This window comes from Oncorhynchus mykiss, chromosome 22 (assembly GCF_013265735.2).
Source record: "Oncorhynchus mykiss isolate Arlee chromosome 22, USDA_OmykA_1.1, whole genome shotgun sequence".
Classification (NCBI taxonomy): Eukaryota; Metazoa; Chordata; class Actinopteri; order Salmoniformes; family Salmonidae; genus Oncorhynchus; species Oncorhynchus mykiss.
In genome coordinates this window covers 47,773,946-47,797,975 of record NC_048586.1, presented here as the reverse complement: position 1 = coordinate 47,797,975, position 24,030 = coordinate 47,773,946, and the positions used below count along the sequence as shown (strand labels likewise).

General features: G+C 47.2%; 1 protein-coding gene across 2 annotated transcripts in view; it reads left to right on the top strand.

The window, feature by feature from the left end:
* Positions 1-24,030, top strand: part of ptprna (protein tyrosine phosphatase receptor type Na) — a 101,036-nt gene that overhangs the window by 36,279 nt on the left and 40,727 nt on the right. The gene's annotated exons all lie outside the window — the stretch shown is intronic.

Below are 24,030 nucleotides of genomic sequence, written 5' to 3'. Positions count from 1 at the left end.
TGAGTCAACACTCTAACACACTGCAGGGTGAGTCAACACTAACACACTGCAGGGTGAGTCAACACTATAACACACTGCAGGGTGAGTCAACAGTATAACACACTGCAGGGTGAGTCAACATTATAACACACTGCATGGTGAGTCAACACTCTAACACACTGCAGGGTGAGTCAACACTAACACACTGCAGGGTGAGTCAACATTATAACACACTGCAGGGTGAGTCAACACTATAACACACTGCAGGGTGAGTCAACACTCTAACACACTTCAGGGTGAGTCAACACTATAACACAATGCAGGGTGAGTCAACACTCTAACACACTGCATGGTGAGTCAACACTCTAACACACTGCAGGGTGAGTCAACACTCTAACACACTGTAGGGTGAGTCAACAGTATAACACACTGCAGGGTGAGTCAACACTCTAACACTCTGCAGGGTTAGTCAACACTCTAACACACTGCATAGTGAGTCAACACTCTAACACACTGCAGGGTGAGTCAACACTCTAACACACTGCAGGGTGAGTCAACACTAACACACTGCAGGGTGAGTCAACACTATAACACACTGCAGGGTGAGTCAACACTCTAACACACTGCAGGGTGAGTCAACACTATAACACAATGCAGGGTGAGTCAACACTCTAACACACTGCATGGTGAGTCAACACTCTAACACACTGCAGGGTGAGTCAACACTCTAACACACTGCAGGGTGAGTCAACACTCTAACACACTGCAGGGTGAGTCAACACTAACACACTGCAGGGTGAGTCAACACACTAACACACTGCAGAGTGAGTCAACACTCTAACACACTGCAGGGTGAGTCAACACTATAACACAATGCAGGGTGAGTCAACACTCTAACACACTGCAGGGTGAGTCAACACTATAACACACTGCAGGGTGAGTCAACAATCTAACACACTGCAGGGTGAGTCAACAGTATAACACACTGCAGGGTGAGTCAACACTCTAACACACTGCAGGGTGAGTCAACACTATAACACACTGCAGGGTGAGTCAACACTCTAACACACTGCAGGGTGAGTCAACACTCTAACACACTGCAGGGTGAGTCAACACTCTAACACACTGCAGGGTGAGTCAACACTATAACACACTGCAGGGTGAGTCAACACTCTAACACACTGCAGGGTGAGTCAACACTCTAACACACTGCAGGGTGAGTCAACACTCTAACACCCTGCATGGTGAGTCAACACTCTAACACACTGCAGGGTGAGTCAACACTATAACACAATGCAGGGTGAGTCAACACTCTAACACACTGCAGGGTGAGTCAACACTATAACACACTGCATGGTGAGTCAACACTCTAACACACTGCAGGGTGAGTCAACACTCTAACACACTGCAGGGTGAGTCAACACTCTAACACACTGCAGGGTGAGTCAACACTAACACACTGCAGGGTGAGTCAACACTATAACACACTGCAGGGTGAGTCAACAGTATAACACACTGCAGGGTGAGTCAACATTATAACACACTGCATGGTGAGTCAACACTCTAACACACTGCAGGGTGAGTCAACACTAACACACTGCAGGGTGAGTCAACATTATAACACCCTGCATGGTGAGTCAACACTCTAACACACTGCAGGGTGAGTCAACACTATAACACAATGCAGGGTGAGTCAACACTCTAACACACTGCAGGGTGAGTCAACACTATAACACAATGCATGGTGAGTCAACACTCTAACACACTGCATGGTGAGTCAACACTCTAACACACTGCAGGGTGAGTCAACACTCTAACACACTGCAGGGTGAGTCAACACTATAACACACTGCATGGTGAGTCAACACTCTAACACACTGCAGGGTGAGTCAACACTCTAACACACTGCAGGGTGAGTCAACACTCTAACACACTGCAGGGTGAGTCAACACTAACACACTGCAGGGTGAGTCAACACTATACCACACTGCAGGGTGAGTCAACAGTATAACACACTGCAGGGTGAGTCAACATTATAACACACTGCATGGTGAGTCAACACTCTAACACACTGCAGGGTGAGTCAACACTAACACACTGCAGGGTGAGTCAACATTATAACACACTGCAGGGTGAGTCAACACTATAACACACTGCAGGGTGAGTCAACACTCTAACACACTGCAGGGTGAGTCAACACTATAACACAATGCAGGGTGAGTCAACACTCTAACACACTGCATGGTGAGTCAACACTCTAACACACTGCAGGGTGAGTCAACACTCTAACACACTGTAGGGTGAGTCAACAGTATAACACACTGCAGGGTGAGTCAACACTCTAACACCCTGCAGGGTTAGTCAACACTCTAACACACTGCATAGTGAGTCAACACTCTAACACACTGCAGGGTGAGTCAACACTCTAAAACACTGCAGGGTGAGTCAACACTAACACACTGCAGGGTGAGTCAACACTCTAACACACTGCAGGGTGAGTCAACACTCTAACACACTGCAGGGTGAGTCAACACTATAACACAATGCAGGGTGAGTCAACACTCTAACACACTGCATGGTGAGTCAACACTCTAACACACTGCAGGGTGAGTCAACACTCTAACACACTGCAGGGTGAGTCAACACTCTAACACACTGCAGGGTGAGTCAACACTAACACACTGCAGGGTGAGTCAACACACTAACACACTGCAGAGTGAGTCAACACTCTAACACACTGCAGGGTGAGTCAACACTATAACACAATGCAGGGTGAGTCAACACTCTAACACACTGCAGGGTGAGTCAACACTATAACACACTGCAGGGTGAGTCAACAATCTAACACACTGCAGGGTGAGTCAACAGTATAACACACTGCAGGGTGAGTCAACACTCTAACACACTGCAGGGTGAGTCAACACTAACACACTGCAGGGTGAGTCAACACTCTAACACACTGCAGGGTGAGTCAACACTCTAACACACTGCAGGGTGAGTCAACACTATAACACACTGCAGGGTGAGTCAACACTCTAACACACTGCAGGGTTTGTCAACACTATAACACACTGCAGGGTGAGTCAACACTCTAACACACTGCAGGGTGAGTCAACACTCTAACACACTGCAGGGTGAGTCAACACTCTAACACCCTGCATGGTGAGTTAACACTCTAACACACTGCAGGGTGAGTCAACACTATAACACAATGCAGGGTGAGTCAACACTCTAACACACTGCAGGGTGAGTCAACACTATAACACAATGCATGGTGAGTCAACACTCTAACACACTGCATGGTGAGTCAACACTCTAACACACTGCAGGGTGAGTCAACACTATAACACACTGCATGGTGAGTCAACACTCTAACACACTGCAGGGTGAGTCAACACTCTAACACACTGCAGGGTGAGTCAACACTATAACACAATGCAGGGTGAGTCAACACTCTAACACACTGCATGGTGAGTCAACACTCTAACACACTGCAGGGTGAGTCAACACTCTAACACACTGCAGGGTGAGTCAACACTCTAACACACTGCAGGGTGAGTCAACACTAACACACTGCAGGGTGAGTCAACACATTAACACACGGCAGGGTGAGTCAACACTAACACACTGCAGGGTGAGTCAACACACTAACACACTGCAGAGTGAGTCAACACTATAACACACTGCAGGGTGAGTCAACACTCTAACACACTGCAGGGTGAGTCAACAGTATAACACACTGCAGGGTGAGTCAACACTCTAACACACTGCAGGGTGAGTCAACACTATAACACACTGCAGGGTGAGTCAACACTCTAACACACTGCAGGGTGAGTCAACACTCTAACACACTGCAGGGTGAGTCAACACTCTAACACCCCGCATGGTGAGTCAACACTCTAACACACTGCAGGGTGAGTCAACACTATAACACAATGAAGGGTGAGTCAACACTCTAACACACTGCAGGGTGAGTCAACACTATAACACAATGCATGGTGAGTCAACACTCTAACACACTGCATGGTGAGTCAACACTCTAACACACTGCAGGGTGAGTCAACACTCTAACACACTGCAGGGTGAGTCAACACTATAACACACTGCATGGTGAGTCAACACTCTAACACACTGCAGGGTGAGTCAACACTCTAACACACTGCAGGGTGAGTCAACACTCTAACACACTGCAGGGTGAGTCAACACTAACACACTGCAGGGTGAGTCAACACTATAACACACTGCAGGGTGAGTCAACAGTATAACACACTGCAGGGTGAGTCAACATTATAACACACTGCATGGTGAGTCAACACTCTAACACACTGCAGGGTGAGTCAACACTAACACACTGCAGGGTGAGTCAACATTATAACACACTGCAGGGTGAGTCAACACTATAACACACTGCAGGGTGAGTCAACACTCTAACACACTGCAGGGTGAGTCAACACTATAACACAATGCAGGGTGAGTCAACACTCTAACACACTGCATGGTGAGTCAACACTCTAACACACTGCAGGGTGAGTCAACACTCTAACACACTGTAGGGTGAGTCAACAGTATAACACACTGCAGGGTGAGTCAACACTCTAACACTCTGCATGGTTAGTCAACACTCTAACACACTGCATAGTGAGTCAACACTCTAACACACTGCAGGGTGAGTCAACACTCTAACACACTGCAGGGTGAGTCAACACTAACACACTGCAGGGTGAGTCAACACTATAACACACTGCAGGGTGAGTCAACACTCTAACACACTGCAGGGTGAGTCAACACTATAACACAATGCAGGGTGAGTCAACACTCTAACACACTGCATGGTGAGTCAACACTCTAACACACTGCAGGGTGAGTCAACACTCTAACACACTGCAGGGTGAGTCAACACTAACACACTGCAGGGTGAGTCAACACACTAACACACTGCAGAGTGAGTCAACACTCTAACACACTGCAGGGTGAGTCAACACTATAACACAATGCAGGGTGAGTCAACACTCTAACACACTGCAGGGTGAGTCAACACTATAACACACTGCAGGGTGAGTCAACAATCTAACACACTGCAGGGTGAGTCAACAGTATAACACACTGCAGGGTGAGTCAACACTCTAACACACTGCAGGGTGAGTCAACACTATAACACACTGCAGGGTGAGTCAACACTCTAACACACTGCAGGGTGAGTCAACACTCTAACACACTGCAGGGTGAGTCAACACTCTAACACACTGCAGGGTGAGTCAACACTATAACACACTGCAGGGTGAGTCAACACTCTAACACACTGCAGGGTGAGTCAACACTCTAACACACTGCAGGGTGAGTCAACACTCTAACACCCTGCATGGTGAGTCAACACTCTAACACACTGCAGGGTGAGTCAACACTATAACACAATGCAGGGTGAGTCAACACTCTAACACACTGCAGGGTGAGTCAACACTATAACACACTGCATGGTGAGTCAACACTCTAACACACTGCAGGGTGAGTCAACACTCTAACACACTGCAGGGTGAGTCAACACTCTAACACACTGCAGGGTGAGTCAACACTAACACACTGCAGGGTGAGTCAACACTATAACACACTGCAGGGTGAGTCAACAGTATAACACACTGCAGGGTGAGTCAACATTATAACACACTGCATGGTGAGTCAACACTATAACACACTGCAGGGTGAGTCAACACTAACACACTGCAGGGTGAGTCAACATTATAACACCCTGCATGGTGAGTCAACACTCTAACACACTGCAGGGTGAGTCAACACTATAACACAATGCAGGGTGAGTCAACACTCTAACACACTGCAGGGTGAGTCAACACTATAACACAATGCATGGTGAGTCAACACTCTAACACACTGCATGGTGAGTCAACACTCTAACACACTGCAGGGTGAGTCAACACTCTAACACACTGCAGGGTGAGTCAACACTATAACACACTGCATGGTGAGTCAACACTCTAACACACTGCAGGGTGAGTCAACACTCTAACACACTGCAGGGTGAGTCAACACTCTAACACACTGCAGGGTGAGTCAACACTAACACACTGCAGGGTGAGTCAACACTATACCACACTGCAGGGTGAGTCAACAGTATAACACACTGCAGGGTGAGTCAACATTATAACACACTGCATGGTGAGTCAACACTCTAACACACTGCAGGGTGAGTCAACACTAACACACTGCAGGGTGAGTCAACATTATAACACACTGCAGGGTGAGTCAACACTATAACACACTGCAGGGTGAGTCAACACTATAACACAATGCAGGGTGAGTCAACACTCTAACACACTGCATGGTGAGTCAACACTCTAACACACTGCAGGGTGAGTCAACACTCTAACACACTGTAGGGTGAGTCAACAGTATAACACACTGCAGGGTGAGTCAACACTCTAACACCCTGCAGGGTTAGTCAACACTCTAACACACTGCATAGTGAGTCAACACTCTAACACACTGCAGGGTGAGTCAACACTCTAACACACTGCAGGGTGAGTCAACACTAACACACTGCAGGGTGAGTCAACACTCTAACACACTGCAGGGTGAGTCAACACTCTAACACACTGCAGGGTGAGTCAACACTATAACACAATGCAGGGTGAGTCAACACTCTAACACACTGCATGGTGAGTCAACACTCTAACACACTGCAGGGTGAGTCAACACTCTAACACACTGCAGGGTGAGTCAACACTCTAACACACTGCAGGGTGAGTCAACACTAACACACTGCAGGGTGAGTCAACACACTAACACACTGCAGAGTGAGTCAACACTCTAACACACTGCAGGGTGAGTCAACACTATAACACAATGCAGGGTGAGTCAACACTCTAACACACTGCAGGGTGAGTCAACACTATAACACACTGCAGGGTGAGTCAACAATCTAACACACTGCAGGGTGAGTCAACAGTATAACACACTGCAGGGTGAGTCAACACTCTAACACACTGCAGGGTGAGTCAACACTATAACACACTGCAGGGTGAGTCAACACTCTAACACACTGCAGGGTGAGTCAACACTCTAACACACTGCAGGGTGAGTCAACATTCTAACACACTGCAGGGTGAGTCAACACTATAACACACTGCAGGGTGAGTCAACACTCTAACACACTGCAGGGTGAGTCAACACTAACACACTGCAGGGTGAGTCAACACTCTAACACCCTGCATGGTGAGTCAACACTCTAACACACTGCAGGGTGAGTCAACACTATAACACAATGCAGGGTGAGTCAACACTCTAACACACTGCATAGTGAGTCAACACTCTAACACACTGCAGGGTGAGTCAACACTCTAACACACTGCAGGGTGAGTCAACAGTATAACACACTGCAGGGTGAGTCAACACTCTAACACCCTGCAGGGTTAGTCAACACTCTAACACACTGCATAGTGAGTCAACACTCTAACACACTGCAGGGTGAGTCAACACTAACACACTGCAGGGTGAGTCAACACTCTAACACACTGCAGGGTGAGTCAACACTCTAACACACTGCAGGGTGAGTCAACACTAACACACTGCAGGGTGAGTCAACACTATAACACACTGCAGGGTGAGTCAACACTCTAACACACTGCAGGGTGAGTCAACACTATAACACAATGCAGGGTGAGTCAACACTCTAACACACTGCATGGTGAGTCAACACTCTAACACACTGCAGGGTGAGTCAACACTCTAACACACTGCAGGGTGAGTCAACACTCTAACACACTGCAGGGTGAGTCAACACTAACACACTGCAGGGTGAGTCAACACATTAACACACGGCAGGGTGAGTCAACACTAACACACTGCAGGGTGAGTCAACACACTAACACACTGCAGAGTGAGTCAACACTCTAACACACTGCAGGGTGAGTCAACACTATAACACAATGCAGGGTGAGTCAACACTCTAACACACTGCAGGGTGAGTCAACACTATAACACACTGCAGGGTGAGTCAACTCTCTAACACACTGCAGGGTGAGTCAACAGTATAACACACTGCAGGGTGAGTCAACACTCTAACACACTGCAGGGTTTGTCAACACTATAACACACTGCAGGGTGAGTCAACACTCTAACACACTGCAGGGTGAGTCAACACTCTAACACACTGCAGGGTGAGTCAACACTCTAACACCCTGCATGGTGAGTTAACACTCTAACACACTGCAGGGTGAGTCAACACTATAACACAATGCAGGGTGAGTCAACACTCTAACACACTGCAGGGTGAGTCAACACTATAACACAATGCATGGTGAGTCAACACTCTAACACACTGCATGGTGAGTCAACACTCTAACACACTGCAGGGTGAGTCAACACTCTAACACACTGCAGGGTGAGTCAACACTATAACACACTGCATGGTGAGTCAACACTCTAACACACTGCAGGGTGAGTCAACACTCTAACACACTGCAGGGTGAGTCAACACTATAACACAATGCAGGGTGAGTCAACACTCTAACACACTGCATGGTGAGTCAACACTCTAACACACTGCAGGGTGAGTCAACACTCTAACACACTGCAGGGTGAGTCAACACTCTAACACACTGCAGGGTGAGTCAACACTAACACACTGCAGGGTGAGTCAACACATTAACACACGGCAGGGTGAGTCAACACTAACACACTGCAGGGTGAGTCAACACACTAACACACTGCAGAGTGAGTCAACACTATAACACACTGCAGGGTGAGTCAACACTCTAACACACTGCAGGGTGAGTCAACAGTATAACACACTGCAGGGTGAGTCAACACTCTAACACACTGCAGGGTGAGTCAACACTATAACACACTGCAGGGTGAGTCAACACTCTAACACAATGCAGGGTGAGTCAACACTCTAACACACTGCAGGGTGAGTCAACACTCTAACACCCCGCATGGTGAGTCAACACTCTAACACACTGCAGGGTGAGTCAACACTATAACACAATGCAGGGTGAGTCAACACTCTAACACACTGCAGGGTGAGTCAACACTATAACACAATGCATGGTGAGTCAACACTCTAACACACTGCATGGTGAGTCAACACTCTAACACACTGCAGGGTGAGTCAACACTCTAACACACTGCAGGGTGAGTCAACACTATAACACACTGCATGGTGAGTCAACACTCTAACACACTGCAGGGTGAGTCAACACTCTAACACACTGCAGGGTGAGTCAACACTCTAACACACTGCAGGGTGAGTCAACACTAACACACTGCAGGGTGAGTCAACACTATAACACACTGCAGGGTGAGTCAACAGTATAACACACTGCAGGGTGAGTCAACATTATAACACACTGCATGGTGAGTCAACACTCTAACACACTGCAGGGTGAGTCAACACTAACACACTGCAGGGTGAGTCAACATTATAACACACTGCAGGGTGAGTCAACACTATAACACACTGCAGGGTGAGTCAACACTCTAACACACTGCAGGGTGAGTCAACACTATAACACAATGCAGGGTGAGTCAACACTCTAACACACTGCATGGTGAGTCAACACTCTAACACACTGCAGGGTGAGTCAACACTCTAACACACTGCAGGGTGAGTCAACACTATAACACACTGCATGGTGAGTCAACACTCTAACACACTGCAGGGTGAGTCAACACTCTAACACACTGCAGGGTGAGTCAACACTATAACACAATGCAGGGTGAGTCAACACTCTAACACACTGCATGGTGAGTCAACACTCTAACACACTGCAGGGTGAGTCAACACTCTAACACACTGCAGGGTGAGTCAACACTCTAACACACTGCAGGGTGAGTCAACACTAACACACTGCAGGGTGAGTCAACACATTAACACACGGCAGGGTGAGTCAACACTAACACACTGCAGGGTGAGTCAACACACTAACACACTGCAGAGTGAGTCAACACTATAACACACTGCAGGGTGAGTCAACACTCTAACACACTGCAGGGTGAGTCAACAGTATAACACACTGCAGGGTGAGTCAACACTCTAACACACTGCAGGGTGAGTCAACACTATAACACACTGCAGGGTGAGTCAACACTCTAACACACTGCAGGGTGAGTCAACACTCTAACACACTGCAGGGTGAGTCAACACTCTAACACACTGCAGGGTGAGTCAACACTCTAACACCCCGCATGGTGAGTCAACACTCTAACACACTGCAGGGTGAGTCAACACTATAACACAATGCAGGGTGAGTCAACAGTATAACACACTGCAGGGTGAGTCAACACTATAACACAATGCATGGTGAGTCAACACTCTAACACACTGCATGGTGAGTCAACACTCTAACACACTGCAGGGTGAGTCAACACTCTAACACACTGCAGGGTGAGTCAACACTATAACACACTGCATGGTGAGTCAACACTCTAACACACTGCAGGGTGAGTCAACACTCTAACACACTGCAGGGTGAGTCAACACTCTAACACACTGCAGGGTGAGTCAACACTAACACACTGCAGGGTGAGTCAACACTATAACACACTGCAGGGTGAGTCAACAGTATAACACACTGCAGGGTGAGTCAACATTATAACACACTGCATGGTGAGTCAACACTCTAACACACTGCAGGGTGAGTCAACACTAACACACTGCAGGGTGAGTCAACATTATAACACACTGCAGGGTGAGTCAACACTATAACACACTGCAGGGTGAGTCAACACTCTAACACACTGCAGGGTGAGTCAACACTATAACACAATGCAGGGTGAGTCAACACTCTAACACACTGCATGGTGAGTCAACACTCTAACACACTGCAGGGTGAGTCAACACTCTAACACACTGTAGGGTGAGTCAACAGTATAACACACTGCAGGGTGAGTCAACACTCTAACACCCTGCAGGGTTAGTCAACACTCTAACACACTGCATAGTGAGTCAACACTCTAACACACTGCAGGGTGAGTCAACACTCTAACACACTGCAGGGTGAGTCAACACTAACACACTGCAGGGTGAGTCAACACTATAACACACTGCAGGGTGAGTCAACACTCTAACACACTGCAGGGTGAGTCAACACTATAACACAATGCAGGGTGAGTCAACACTCTAACACACTGCATGGTGAGTCAACACTCTAACACACTGCAGGGTGAGTCAACACTCTAACACACTGCAGGGTGAGTCAACACTCTAACACACTGCAGGGTGAGTCAACACTAACACACTGCAGGGTGAGTCAACACACTAACACACTGCAGAGTGAGTCAACACTCTAACACACTGCAGGGTGAGTCAACACTATAACACAATGCAGGGTGAGTCAACACTCTAACACACTGCAGGGTGAGTCAACACTATAACACACTGCAGGGTGAGTCAACAATCTAACACACTGCAGGGTGAGTCAACAGTATAACACACTGCAGGGTGAGTCAACACTCTAACACACTGCAGGGTGAGTCAACACTATAACACACTGCAGGGTGAGTCAACACTCTAACACACTGCAGGGTGAGTCAACACTCTAACACACTGCAGGGTGAGTCAACACTCTAACACACTGCAGGGTGAGTCAACACTATAACACACTGCAGGGTGAGTCAACACTCTAACACACTGGAGGGTGAGTCAACACTCTAACACACTGCAGGGTGAGTCAACACTCTAACACCCTGCATGGTGAGTCAACACTCTAACACACTGCAGGGTGAGTCAACACTATAACACAATGCAGGGTGAGTCAACACTCTAACACACTGCAGGGTGAGTCAACACTATAACACACTGCATGGTGAGTCAACACTCTAACACACTGCAGGGTGAGTCAACACTCTAACACACTGCAGGGTGAGTCAACACTCTAACACACTGCAGGGTGAGTCAACACTAACACACTGCAGGGTGAGTCAACACTATAACACACTGCAGGGTGAGTCAACAGTATAACACACTGCAGGGTGAGTCAACATTATAACACACTGCATGGTGAGTCAACACTCTAACACACTGCAGGGTGAGTCAACACTAACACACTGCAGGGTGAGTCAACATTATAACACACTGCAGGGTGAGTCAACACTATAACACACTGCAGGGTGAGTCAACACTCTAACACACTGCAGGGTGAGTCAACACTATAACACAATGCAGGGTGAGTCAACACTCTAACACACTGCATGGTGAGTCAACACTCTAACACACTGCAGGGTGAGTCAACACTCTAACACACTGTAGGGTGAGTCAACAGTATAACACACTGCAGGGTGAGTCAACACTAACACCCTGCAGGGTTAGTCAACACTCTAACACACTGCATAGTGAGTCAACACTCTAACACACTGCAGGGTGAGTCAACACTCTAACACACTGCAGGGTGAGTCAACACTAACACACTGCAGGGTGAGTCAACACTATAACACACTGCAGGGTGAGTCAACACTCTAACACACTGCAGGGTGAGTCAACACTATAACACAATGCAGGGTGAGTCAACACTCTAACACACTGCATGGTGAGTCAACACTCTAACACACTGCAGGGTGAGTCAACACTATAACACAATGCAGGGTGAGTCAACACTCTAACACACTGCAGGGTGAGTCAACACTATAACACAATGCATGGTGAGTCAACACTCTAACACACTGCATGGTGAGTCAACACTCTAACACACTGCAGGGTGAGTCAACACTCTAACACACTGCAGGGTGAGTCAACACTATAACACACTGCATGGTGAGTCAACACTCTAACACACTGCAGGGTGAGTCAACACTCTAACACACTGCAGGGTGAGTCAACACTCTAACACACTGCAGGGTGAGTCAACACTAACACACTGCAGGGTGAGTCAACACTATACCACACTGCAGGGTGAGTCAACAGTATAACACACTGCAGGGTGAGTCAACATTATAACACACTGCATGGTGAGTCAACACTCTAACACACTGCAGGGTGAGTCAACACTAACACACTGCAGGGTGAGTCAACATTATAACACACTGCAGGGTGAGTCAACACTATAACACACTGCAGGGTGAGTCAACACTCTAACACACTGCAGGGTGAGTCAACACTATAACACAATGCAGGGTGAGTCAACACTCTAACACACTGCATGGTGAGTCAACACTCTAACACACTGCAGGGTGAGTCAACACTCTAACACACTGTAGGGTGAGTCAACAGTATAACACACTGCAGGGTGAGTCAACACTCTAACACCCTGCAGGGTTAGTCAACACTCTAACACACTGCATAGTGAGTCAACACTCTAACACACTGCAGGGTGAGTCAACACTCTAACACACTGCAGGGTGAGTCAACACTAACACACTGCAGGGTGAGTCAACACTCTAACACACTGCAGGGTGAGTCAACACTCTAACACACTGCAGGGTGAGTCAACACTATAACACAATGCAGGGTGAGTCAACACTCTAACACACTGCATGGTGAGTCAACACTCTAACACACTGCAGGGTGAGTCAACACTCTAACACACTGCAGGGTGAGTCAACACTCTAACACACTGCAGGGTGAGTCAACACTAACACACTGCAGGGTGAGTCAACACACTAACACACTGCAGAGTGAGTCAACACTCTAACACACTGCAGGGTGAGTCAACACTATAACACAATGCAGGGTGAGTCAACACTCTAACACACTGCAGGGTGAGTCAACACTATAACACACTGCAGGGTGAGTCAACAATCTAACACACTGCAGGGTGAGTCAACAGTATAACACACTGCAGGGTGAGTCAACACTCTAACACACTGCAGGGTGAGTCAACACTATAACACACTGCAGGGTGAGTCAACACTCTAACACACTGCAGGGTGAGTCAACACTCTAACACACTGCAGGGTGAGTCAACATTCTAACACACTGCAGGGTGAGTCAACACTATAACACACTGCAGGGTGAGTCAACACTCTAACACACTGCAGGGTGAGTCAACACTAACACACTGCAGGGTGAGTCAACACTCTAACACCCTGCATGGTGAGTCAACACTCTAACACACTGCAGGGTGAGTCAACACTATAACACAATGCAGGGTGAGTCAACACTCTAACACACTGCATAGTGAGTCAACACTCTAACACACTGCAGGGTGAGTCAACACTCTAACACACTGCAGGGTGAGTCAACAGTATAACACACTGCAGGGTGAGTCAACACTCTAACACCCTGCAGGGTTAGTCAACACTCTAACACACTGCATAGTGAGTCAACACTCTAACACACTGCAGGGTGAGTCAACACTAACACACTGCAGGGTGAGTCAACACTCTAACACACTGCAGGGTGAGTCAACACTCTAACACACTGCAGGGTGAGTCAACACTAACACACTGCAGGGTGAGTCAACACTATAACACACTGCAGGGTGAGTCAACACTCTAACACACTGCAGGGTGAGTCAACACTATAACACAATGCAGGGTGAGTCAACACTCTAACACACTGCATGGTGAGTCAACACTCTAACACACTGCAGGGTGAGTCAACACTCTAACACACTGCAGGGTGAGTCAACACTCTAACACACTGCAGGGTGAGTCAACACTAACACACTGCAGGGTGAGTCAACACACTAACACACTGCAGATTGAGTCAACACTCTAACACACTGCAGGGTGAGTCAACACTATAACACAATGCAGGGTGAGTCAACACTCTAACACACTGCAGGGTGAGTCAACACTATAACACACTGCAGGGTGAGTCAACAATCTAACACACTGCAGGGTGAGTCAACAGTATAACACACTGCAGGGTGAGTCAACACTCTAACACACTGCAGGGTGAGTCAACACTATAACACACTGCAGGGTGAGTCAACACTCTAACACACTGCAGGGTGAGTCAACACTCTAACACACTGCAGGGTGAGTCAACACTCTAACACACTGCAGGGTGAGTCAACACTATAACACACTGCAGGGTGAGTCAACACTCTAACACACTGCAGGGTGAGTCAACACTATAACACAATGCAGGGTGAGTCAACACTCTAACACACTGCATAGTGAGTCAACACTCTAACACACTGCAGGGTGAGTCAACACTCTAACACACTGCAGGGTGAGTCAACAGTATAACACACTGCAGGGTGAGTCAACACTCTAACACCCTGCAGGGTTAGTCAACACTCTAACACACTGCATAGTGAGTCAACACTCTAACACACTGCAGGGTGAGTCAACACTAACACACTGCAGGGTGAGTCAACACTCTAACACACTGCAGGGTGAGTCAACACTCTAACACACTGCAGGGTGAGTCAACACTCTAACACACTGCAGGGTGAGTCAACACTAACACACTGCAGGGTGAGTCAACACACTAACACACTGCAGAGTGAGTCAACACTCTAACACACTGCAGGGTGAGTCAACACTATAACACAATGCAGGGTGAGTCAACACTCTAACACACTGCAGGGTGAGTCAACACTATAACACACTGCAGGGTGAGTCAACAATCTAACACACTGCAGGGTGAGTCAACACTATAACACACTGCAGGGTGAGTCAACACTCTAACACACTGCAGGGTGAGTCAACACTATAACACAATGCAGGGTGAGTCAACACTCTAACACACTGCATGGTGAGTCAACACTCTAACACACTGCAGGGTGAGTCAACACTCTAACACACTGTAGGGTGAGTCAACAGTATAACACACTGCAGGGTGAGTCAACACTCTAACACCCTGCAGGGTTAGTCAACACTCTAACACACTGCATAGTGAGTCAACACTCTAACACACTGCAGGGTGAGTCAACACTCTAACACACTGCAGGGTGAGTCAACACTAACACACTGCAGGGTGAGTCAACACTATAACACACTGCAGGGTGAGTCAACACTCTAACACACTGCAGGGTGAGTCAACACTATAACACAATGCAGGGTGAGTCAACACTCTAACACACTGCATGGTGAGTCAACACTCTAACACACTGCAGGGTGAGTCAACACTCTAACACACTGCAGGGTGAGTCAACACTCTAACACACTGCAGGGTGAGTCAACACTAACACACTGCAGGGTGAGTCAACACACTAACACACTGCAGAGTGAGTCAACACTCTAACACACTGCAGGGTGAGTCAACACTATAACACAATGCAGGGTGAGTCAACACTCTAACACACTGCAGGGTGAGTCAACACTATAACACACTGCAGGGTGAGTCAACAATCTAACACACTGCAGGGTGAGTCAACAGTATAACACACTGCAGGGTGAGTCAACACTCTAACACACTGCAGGGTGAGTCAACACTATAACACACTGCAGGGTGAGTCAACACTCTAACACACTGCAGGGTGAGTCAACACTCTAACACACTGCAGGGTGAGTCAACATTCTAACACACTGCAGGGTGAGTCAACACTATAACACACTGCAGGGTGAGTCAACACTCTAACACACTGCAGGGTGAGTCAACACTAACACACTGCAGGGTGAGTCAACACTCTAACACCCTGCATGGTGAGTCAACACTCTAACACACTGCAGGGTGAGTCAACACTATAACACAATGCAGGGTGAGTCAACACTCTAACACACTGCATAGTGAGTCAACACTCTAACACACTGCAGGGTGAGTCAACACTCTAACACACTGCAGGGTGAGTCAACAGTATAACACACTGCAGGGTGAGTCAACACTCTAACACCCTGCAGGGTTAGTCAACACTCTAACACACTGCATAGTGAGTCAACACTCTAACACACTGCAGGGTGAGTCAACACTAACACACTGCAGGGTGAGTCAACACTCTAACACACTGCAGGGTGAGTCAACACTCTAACACACTGCAGGGTGAGTCAACACTAACACACTGCAGGGTGAGTCAACACTATAACACACTGCAGGGTGAGTCAACACTCTAACACACTGCAGGGTGAGTCAACACTATAACACAATGCAGGGTGAGTCAACACTCTAACACACTGCATGGTGAGTCAACACTCTAACACACTGCAGGGTGAGTCAACACTCTAACACACTGCAGGGTGAGTCAACACTAACACACTGCAGGGTGAGTCAACACACTAACACACTGCAGATTGAGTCAACACTCTAACACACTGCAGGGTGAGTCAACACTATAACACAATGCAGGGTGAGTCAACACTCTAACACACTGCAGGGTGAGTCAACACTATAACACACTGCAGGGTGAGTCAACAATCTAACACACTGCAGGGTGAGTCAACAGTATAACACACTGCAGGGTGAGTCAACACTCTAACACACTGCAGGGTGAGTCAACACTATAACACACTGCAGGGTGAGTCAACACTCTAACACACTGCAGGGTGAGTCAACACTCTAACACACTGCAGGGTGAGTCAACACTCTAACACACTGCAGGGTGAGTCAACACTATAACACACTGCAGGGTGAGTCAACACTCTAACACACTGCAGGGTGAGTCAACACTATAACACAATGCAGGGTGAGTCAACACTCTAACACACTGCATAGTGAGTCAACACTCTAACACACTGCAGGGTGAGTCAACACTCTAACACACTGCAGGGTGAGTCAACAGTATAACACACTGCAGGGTGAGTCAACACTCTAACACCCTGCAGGGTTAGTCAACACTCTAACACACTGCATAGTGAGTCAACACTCTAACACACTGCAGGGTGAGTCAACACTAACACACTGCAGGGTGAGTCAACACTCTAACACACTGCAGGGTGAGTCAACACTCTAACACACTGCAGGGTGAGTCAACACTCTAACACACTGCAGGGTGAGTCAACACTAACACACTGCAGGGTGAGTCAACACACTAACACACTGCAGAGTGAGTCAACACTCTAACACACTGCAGGGTGAGTCAACACTATAACACAATGCAGGGTGAGTCAACACTCTAACACACTGCAGGGTGAGTCAACACTATAACACACTGCAGGGTGAGTCAACAATCTAAAACACTGCAGGGTGAGTCAACAGTATAACACACTGCAGGGTGAGTCAACACTCTAACACACTGCAGGGTGAGTCAACACTATAACACACTGCAGGGTGAGTCAACACTCTAACACACTGCAGGGTGAGTCAACACTCTAACACACTGCAGGGTGAGTCAACATTCTAACACACTGCAGGGTGAGTCAACACTATAACACACTGCAGGGTGAGTCAACACTCTAACACACTGCAGGGTGAGTCAACACTAACACACTGCAGGGTGAGTCAACACTCTAACACCCTGCATGGTGAGTCAACACTCTAACACACTGCAGGGTGAGTCAACACTATAACACAATGCAGGGTGAGTCAACACTCTAACACACTGCATAGTGAGTCAACACTCTAACACACTGCAGGGTGAGTCAACACTCTAACACACTGCAGGGTGAGTCAACAGTATAACACACTGCAGGGTGAGTCAACACTCTAACACCCTGCAGGGTTAGTCAACACTCTAACACACTGCATAGTGAGTCAACACTCTAACACACTGCAGGGTGAGTCAACACTAACACACTGCAGGGTGAGTCAACACTCTAACACACTGCAGGGTGAGTCAACACTCTAACACACTGCAGGGTGAGTCAACACTAACACACTGCAGGGTGAGTCAACACTATAACACACTGCAGGGTGAGTCAACACTCTAACACACTGCAGGGTGAGTCAACACTATAACACAATGCAGGGTGAGTCAACACTCTAACACACTGCATGGTGAGTCAACACTCTAACACACTGCAGGGTGAGTCAACACTCTAACACACTGCAGGGTGAGTCAACACTCTAACACACTGCAGGGTGAGTCAACACTAACACACTGCAGGGTGAGTCAACACACTAACACACTGCAGAGTGAGTCAACACTCTAACACACTGCAGGGTGAGTCAACACTATAACACAATGCAGGGTGAGTCAACACTCTAACACACTGCAGGGTGAGTCAACACTATAACACACTGCAGGGTGAGTCAACAATCTAACACACTGCAGGGTGAGTCAACAGTATAACACACTGCAGGGTGAGTCAACACTCTAACACACTGCAGGGTGAGTCAACACTATAACACACTGCAGGGTGAGTCAACACTCTAACACACTGCAGGGTGAGTCAACACTCTAACACACTGCAGGGTGAGTCAACACTCTAACACACTGCAGGGTGAGTCAACACTATAACACACTGCAGGGTGAGTCAACACTCTAACACACTGCAGGGTGAGTCAACACTATAACACAATGCAGGGTGAGTCAACATTCTAACACACTGCATAGTGAGTCAACACTCTAACACACTGCAGGGTGAGTCAACACTCTAACACACTGCAGGGTGAGTCAACAGTATAACACACTGCAGGGTGAGTCAACACTCTAACACCCTGCAGGGTTAGTCAACACTCTAACACACTGCATAGTGAGTCAACACTCTAACACACTGCAGGGTGAGTCAACACTAACACACTGCAGGGTGAGTCAACACTCTAACACACTGCAGGGTGAGTCAACACTCTAACACACTGCAGGGTGAGTCAACACTATAACACAATGCAGGGTGAGTCAACACTCTAACACACTGCATGGTGAGTCAACACTCTAACACACTGCAGGGTGAGTCAACACTCTAACACACTGCAGGGTGAGTCAACACTCTAACACACTGCAGGGTGAGTCAACACTAACACACTGCAGGGTGAGTCAACACATTAACACACGGCAGGGTGAGTCAACACTAACACACTGCAGGGTGAGTCAACACACTAACACACTGCAGAGTGAGTCAACACTCTAACACACTGCAGGGTGAGTCAACACTATAACACAATGCAGGGTGAGTCAACACTCTAACACACTGCAGGGTGAGTCAACACTATAACACAATGCAGGGTGAGTCAACACTCTAACACACTGCAGGGTGAGTCAACACTCTAACACCCTGCATGGTGAGTCAACACTCTAACACACTGCAGGGTGAGTCAACACTATAACACAATGCAGGGTGAGTCAACACTCTAACACACTGCATAGTGAGTCAACACTCTAACACACTGCAGGGTGAGTCAACACTCTAACACACTGCAGGGTGAGTCAACAGTATAACACACTGCAGGGTGAGTCAACACTCTAACACCCTGCAGGGTGAGTCAACACTCTAACACACTGCATAGTGAGTCAACACTCTAACACACTGCAGGGTGAGTCAACACTAACACACTGCAGGGTGAGTCAACACTCTAACACACTGCAGGGTGAGTCAACACGCTAACACACTGCAGGGTGAGTCAACACTATAACACAATGCAGGGTGAGTCAACACTCTAACACACTGCATGGTGAGTCAACACTCTAACACACTGCAGGGTGAGTCAACACTCTAACACACTGCAGGGTGAGTCAACACTCTAACACACTGCAGGGTGAGTCAACACTAACACACTGCAGGGTGAGTCAACACATTAACACACGGCAGGGTGAGTCAACACTAACACACTGCAGGGTGAGTCAACACACTAACACACTGCAGAGTGAGTCAACACTCTAACACACTGCAGGGTGAGTCAACACTATAACACAATGCAGGGTGAGTCAACACTCTAACACACTGCAGGGTGAGTCAACACTATAACACACTGCAGGGTGAGTCAACTCTCTAACACACTGCAGGGTGAGTCAACAGTATAACACACTGCAGGGTGAGTCAACACTCTAACACACTGCAGGGTGAGTCAACACTATAACACACTGCAGGGTGAGTCAACACTCTAACACACTGCAGGGTGAGTCAACACTCTAACACACTGCAGGGTGAGTCAACACTCTAACACCCTGCATGGTGAGTCAACACTCTAACACACTGCAGGGTGAGTCAACACTATAACACAATGCAGGGTGAGTCAACACTCTAACACACTGCAGGGTGAGTCAACACTATAACACAATGCATGGTGAGTCAACACTCTAACACACTGCATGGTGAGTCAACACTCTAACACACTGCAGGGTGAGTCAACACTCTAACACACTGCAGGGTGAGTCAACACTATAACACACTGCATGGTGAGTCAACACTCTAACACACTGCAGGGTGAGTCAACACTCTAACACACTGCAGGGTGAGTCAACACTATAACACAATGCAGGGTGAGTCAACACTCTAACACACTGCATGGTGAGTCAACACTCTAACACACTGCAGGGTGAGTCAACACTCTAACACACTGCAGGGTGAGTCAACACTCTAACACACTGCAGGGTGAGTCAACACTAACACACTGCAGGGTGAGTCAACACATTAACACACGGCAGGGTGAGTCAACACTAACACACTGCAGGGTGAGTCAACACACTAACACACTGCAGAGTGAGTCAACACTATAACACACTGCAGGGTGAGTCAACACTCTAACACACTGCAGGGTGAGTCAACAGTATAACACACTGCAGGGTGAGTCAACACTCTAACACACTGCAGGGTGAGTCAACACTATAACACACTGCAGGGTGAGTCAACACTCTAACACACTGCAGGGTGAGTCAACACTCTAACACACTGCATGGTGAGTCAACACTCTAACACACTGCAGGGTGAGTCAACACTATAACACAATGCAGGGTGAGTCAACACTCTAACACACTGCAGGGTGAGTCAACACTATAACACAATGCATGGTGAGTCAACACTCTAACACACTGCATGGTGAGTCAACACTCTAACACACTGCAGGGTGAGTCAACACTCTAACACACTGCAGGGTGAGTCAACACTATAACACACTGCATGGTGAGTCAACACTCTAACACACTGCAGGGTGAGTCAACACTCTAACACACTGCAGGGTGAGTCAACACTCTAACACACACACCCCTCTCTTTTTTGTACACTGCTGCTACTCGCTGTTTATTATCTATGCACAGTCACTTCACCCCTTCCTACGTGTACATATTACCTCTATCCTGTACCCTCGCACATTGACTCGTTATCGGTAACCCTGTATTTGGCCTCTTTATTTTATTGTGTTACTTTTTATAATCTTTTACTTTAGTTTATTTGGTAAATATTTTCTTAACTCTTTCTTGAACTGCACTGTTGGTTAAGGGCTTGTAAGTAAGCATTTTATGGTAAGGTCTACACTTGTTGTATTTCGCGCACGTGACAAATTAAGTTTGATTTGATTGGAAGAATCTCAAATGTTAAATATATTTTGATTTGTTTAACACATTATTTGTTTTCTTCATGATTCCATATGTGTTTTTTCATACTTTTGATGTCTTCACTATTATTCTACAATGTAGAAAATAGTAAAATATAAAGAAAAGCCCATGAATGAGTAGGTGTTCTAAAACTTTTGACCGATAGTGTATGTGTTATTGCTTTTCAACCATATTGTGGATTCAGGGCTATCTATCTAATAGAACTCAAAGGGTTTTCTTTAATTGAAGCTTCTCTAATGTCAAACATGTAAAAATGTGGTGTACCGCAGGGCAGCTCTCTAGGCCCTCTACTCTTTTCTATTTTTTTCCAATGACCTGCCACTGGCATTAAACAAAGCATGTGTGTCCATGTATGCTGATGATTCAACCATATACACATCAGCAACCACAGCTAATGAAGTCACTGAAAACCCTTAACAAAGAGTTGCAGTCTGTTTTGGAATGGGTGGCCAGTAATAAACTGGTCCTGAACATCTCTAAAAATAAGAGCGTTGTATTTGGTACAAATCATTCCCTAAGTTCTAGATATCAGCTGAATCTGGTTGTGAATGGTTTGGCTGTTGAACAAGGTGAGGAGACTAAATTAATTAGCGTTACCTTAGATTGTAAACTGTCATGGTCAAAACATATAGATTCAGTGGTTGTAAAGATGAGGAGAGGTCTGTCTGTGATAAAGAGATGCTCTGCTTTTTTGATACTGCATTCCAAAAAGCATGCCCTGCAGGCTCTAGTTTTGTCTAATCTTGATTATTGTCCAGTCGTGTGGTCCAGTGCTTCAAGGAAAGACCTAGTTAAGCTGCAGCTGACCCAGATCAGAGCGGCACGTCTTGCTCTTCATTGTAATCAGAGTGTCACGCCCTGACCGTAGAGAGCTTTTTAGGTCTCTATTTTGGTTTGGTCAGGGTGTGATTGGGGTGGGCATTCTATGTTACATTTTCTATGTTTTGTATTTCTATGTTTTGGCCGGGTATGGTTCTCAATCAGGGACAGCTGTCGATCGTTGTCTCTGATTGGGAACCATACTTAGGTATCTTTTCCCCACAGGGGTTTTGTGGGTAGTTATTTTCTGTTTTAGTGTTTGCACCTTACAGGAGTGTTTCGGTTTCATTTATTCTCTTGTTATTTTGTATTTTGTGTTCAGTTCGATAAAGAAACATGAACACTTACTACGCTGAGCTTTGGTTCGACTACTCTTCCTCATCCGACGACGAAAGTCGTTACTCAGAGGGCTGATATAAATACTATGCATGCCAGTCTCTCTTGGCTAAGAGTTTAGGAGAGACTGACTGCATCACTTATATTTTTATAAGAAACATTAATGTGTTGAAAATCCCCCCAAAAATGTAATAGTCAACTTACACACAGCTCTGATACACACACTTACCCCACCAGACATGCCACCAGGGGTCTTTTCACAGTCCCCAGGTCCAGAACACACTTACCCCACCAGACATGCCACCAGGGGTCTTTTCACAGTCCCCAGGACCAGAACACACTTACCCTACCAGACATGCCACCAGGGGTCTTTTCACAGTCCCCAGGTCCAGAACACACTTACCCCACCAGACATGCCACCAGGGGTCTTTTCACAGTCCCCAGGTCCAGAACACAGTTACCCCACCAGACATGCCACCAGGGGTCTTTTCACAGTCCCCAGGTCCAGAACACACTTACCCCACCAGACATGCCACCAGGGGTCTTTTCACAGTCCCCAGGTCCAGAACACACTTACCCCACCAGACATGCCACCAGGGGTCTTTTCACAGTCCCCAGGTCCAGAACACACTTACCC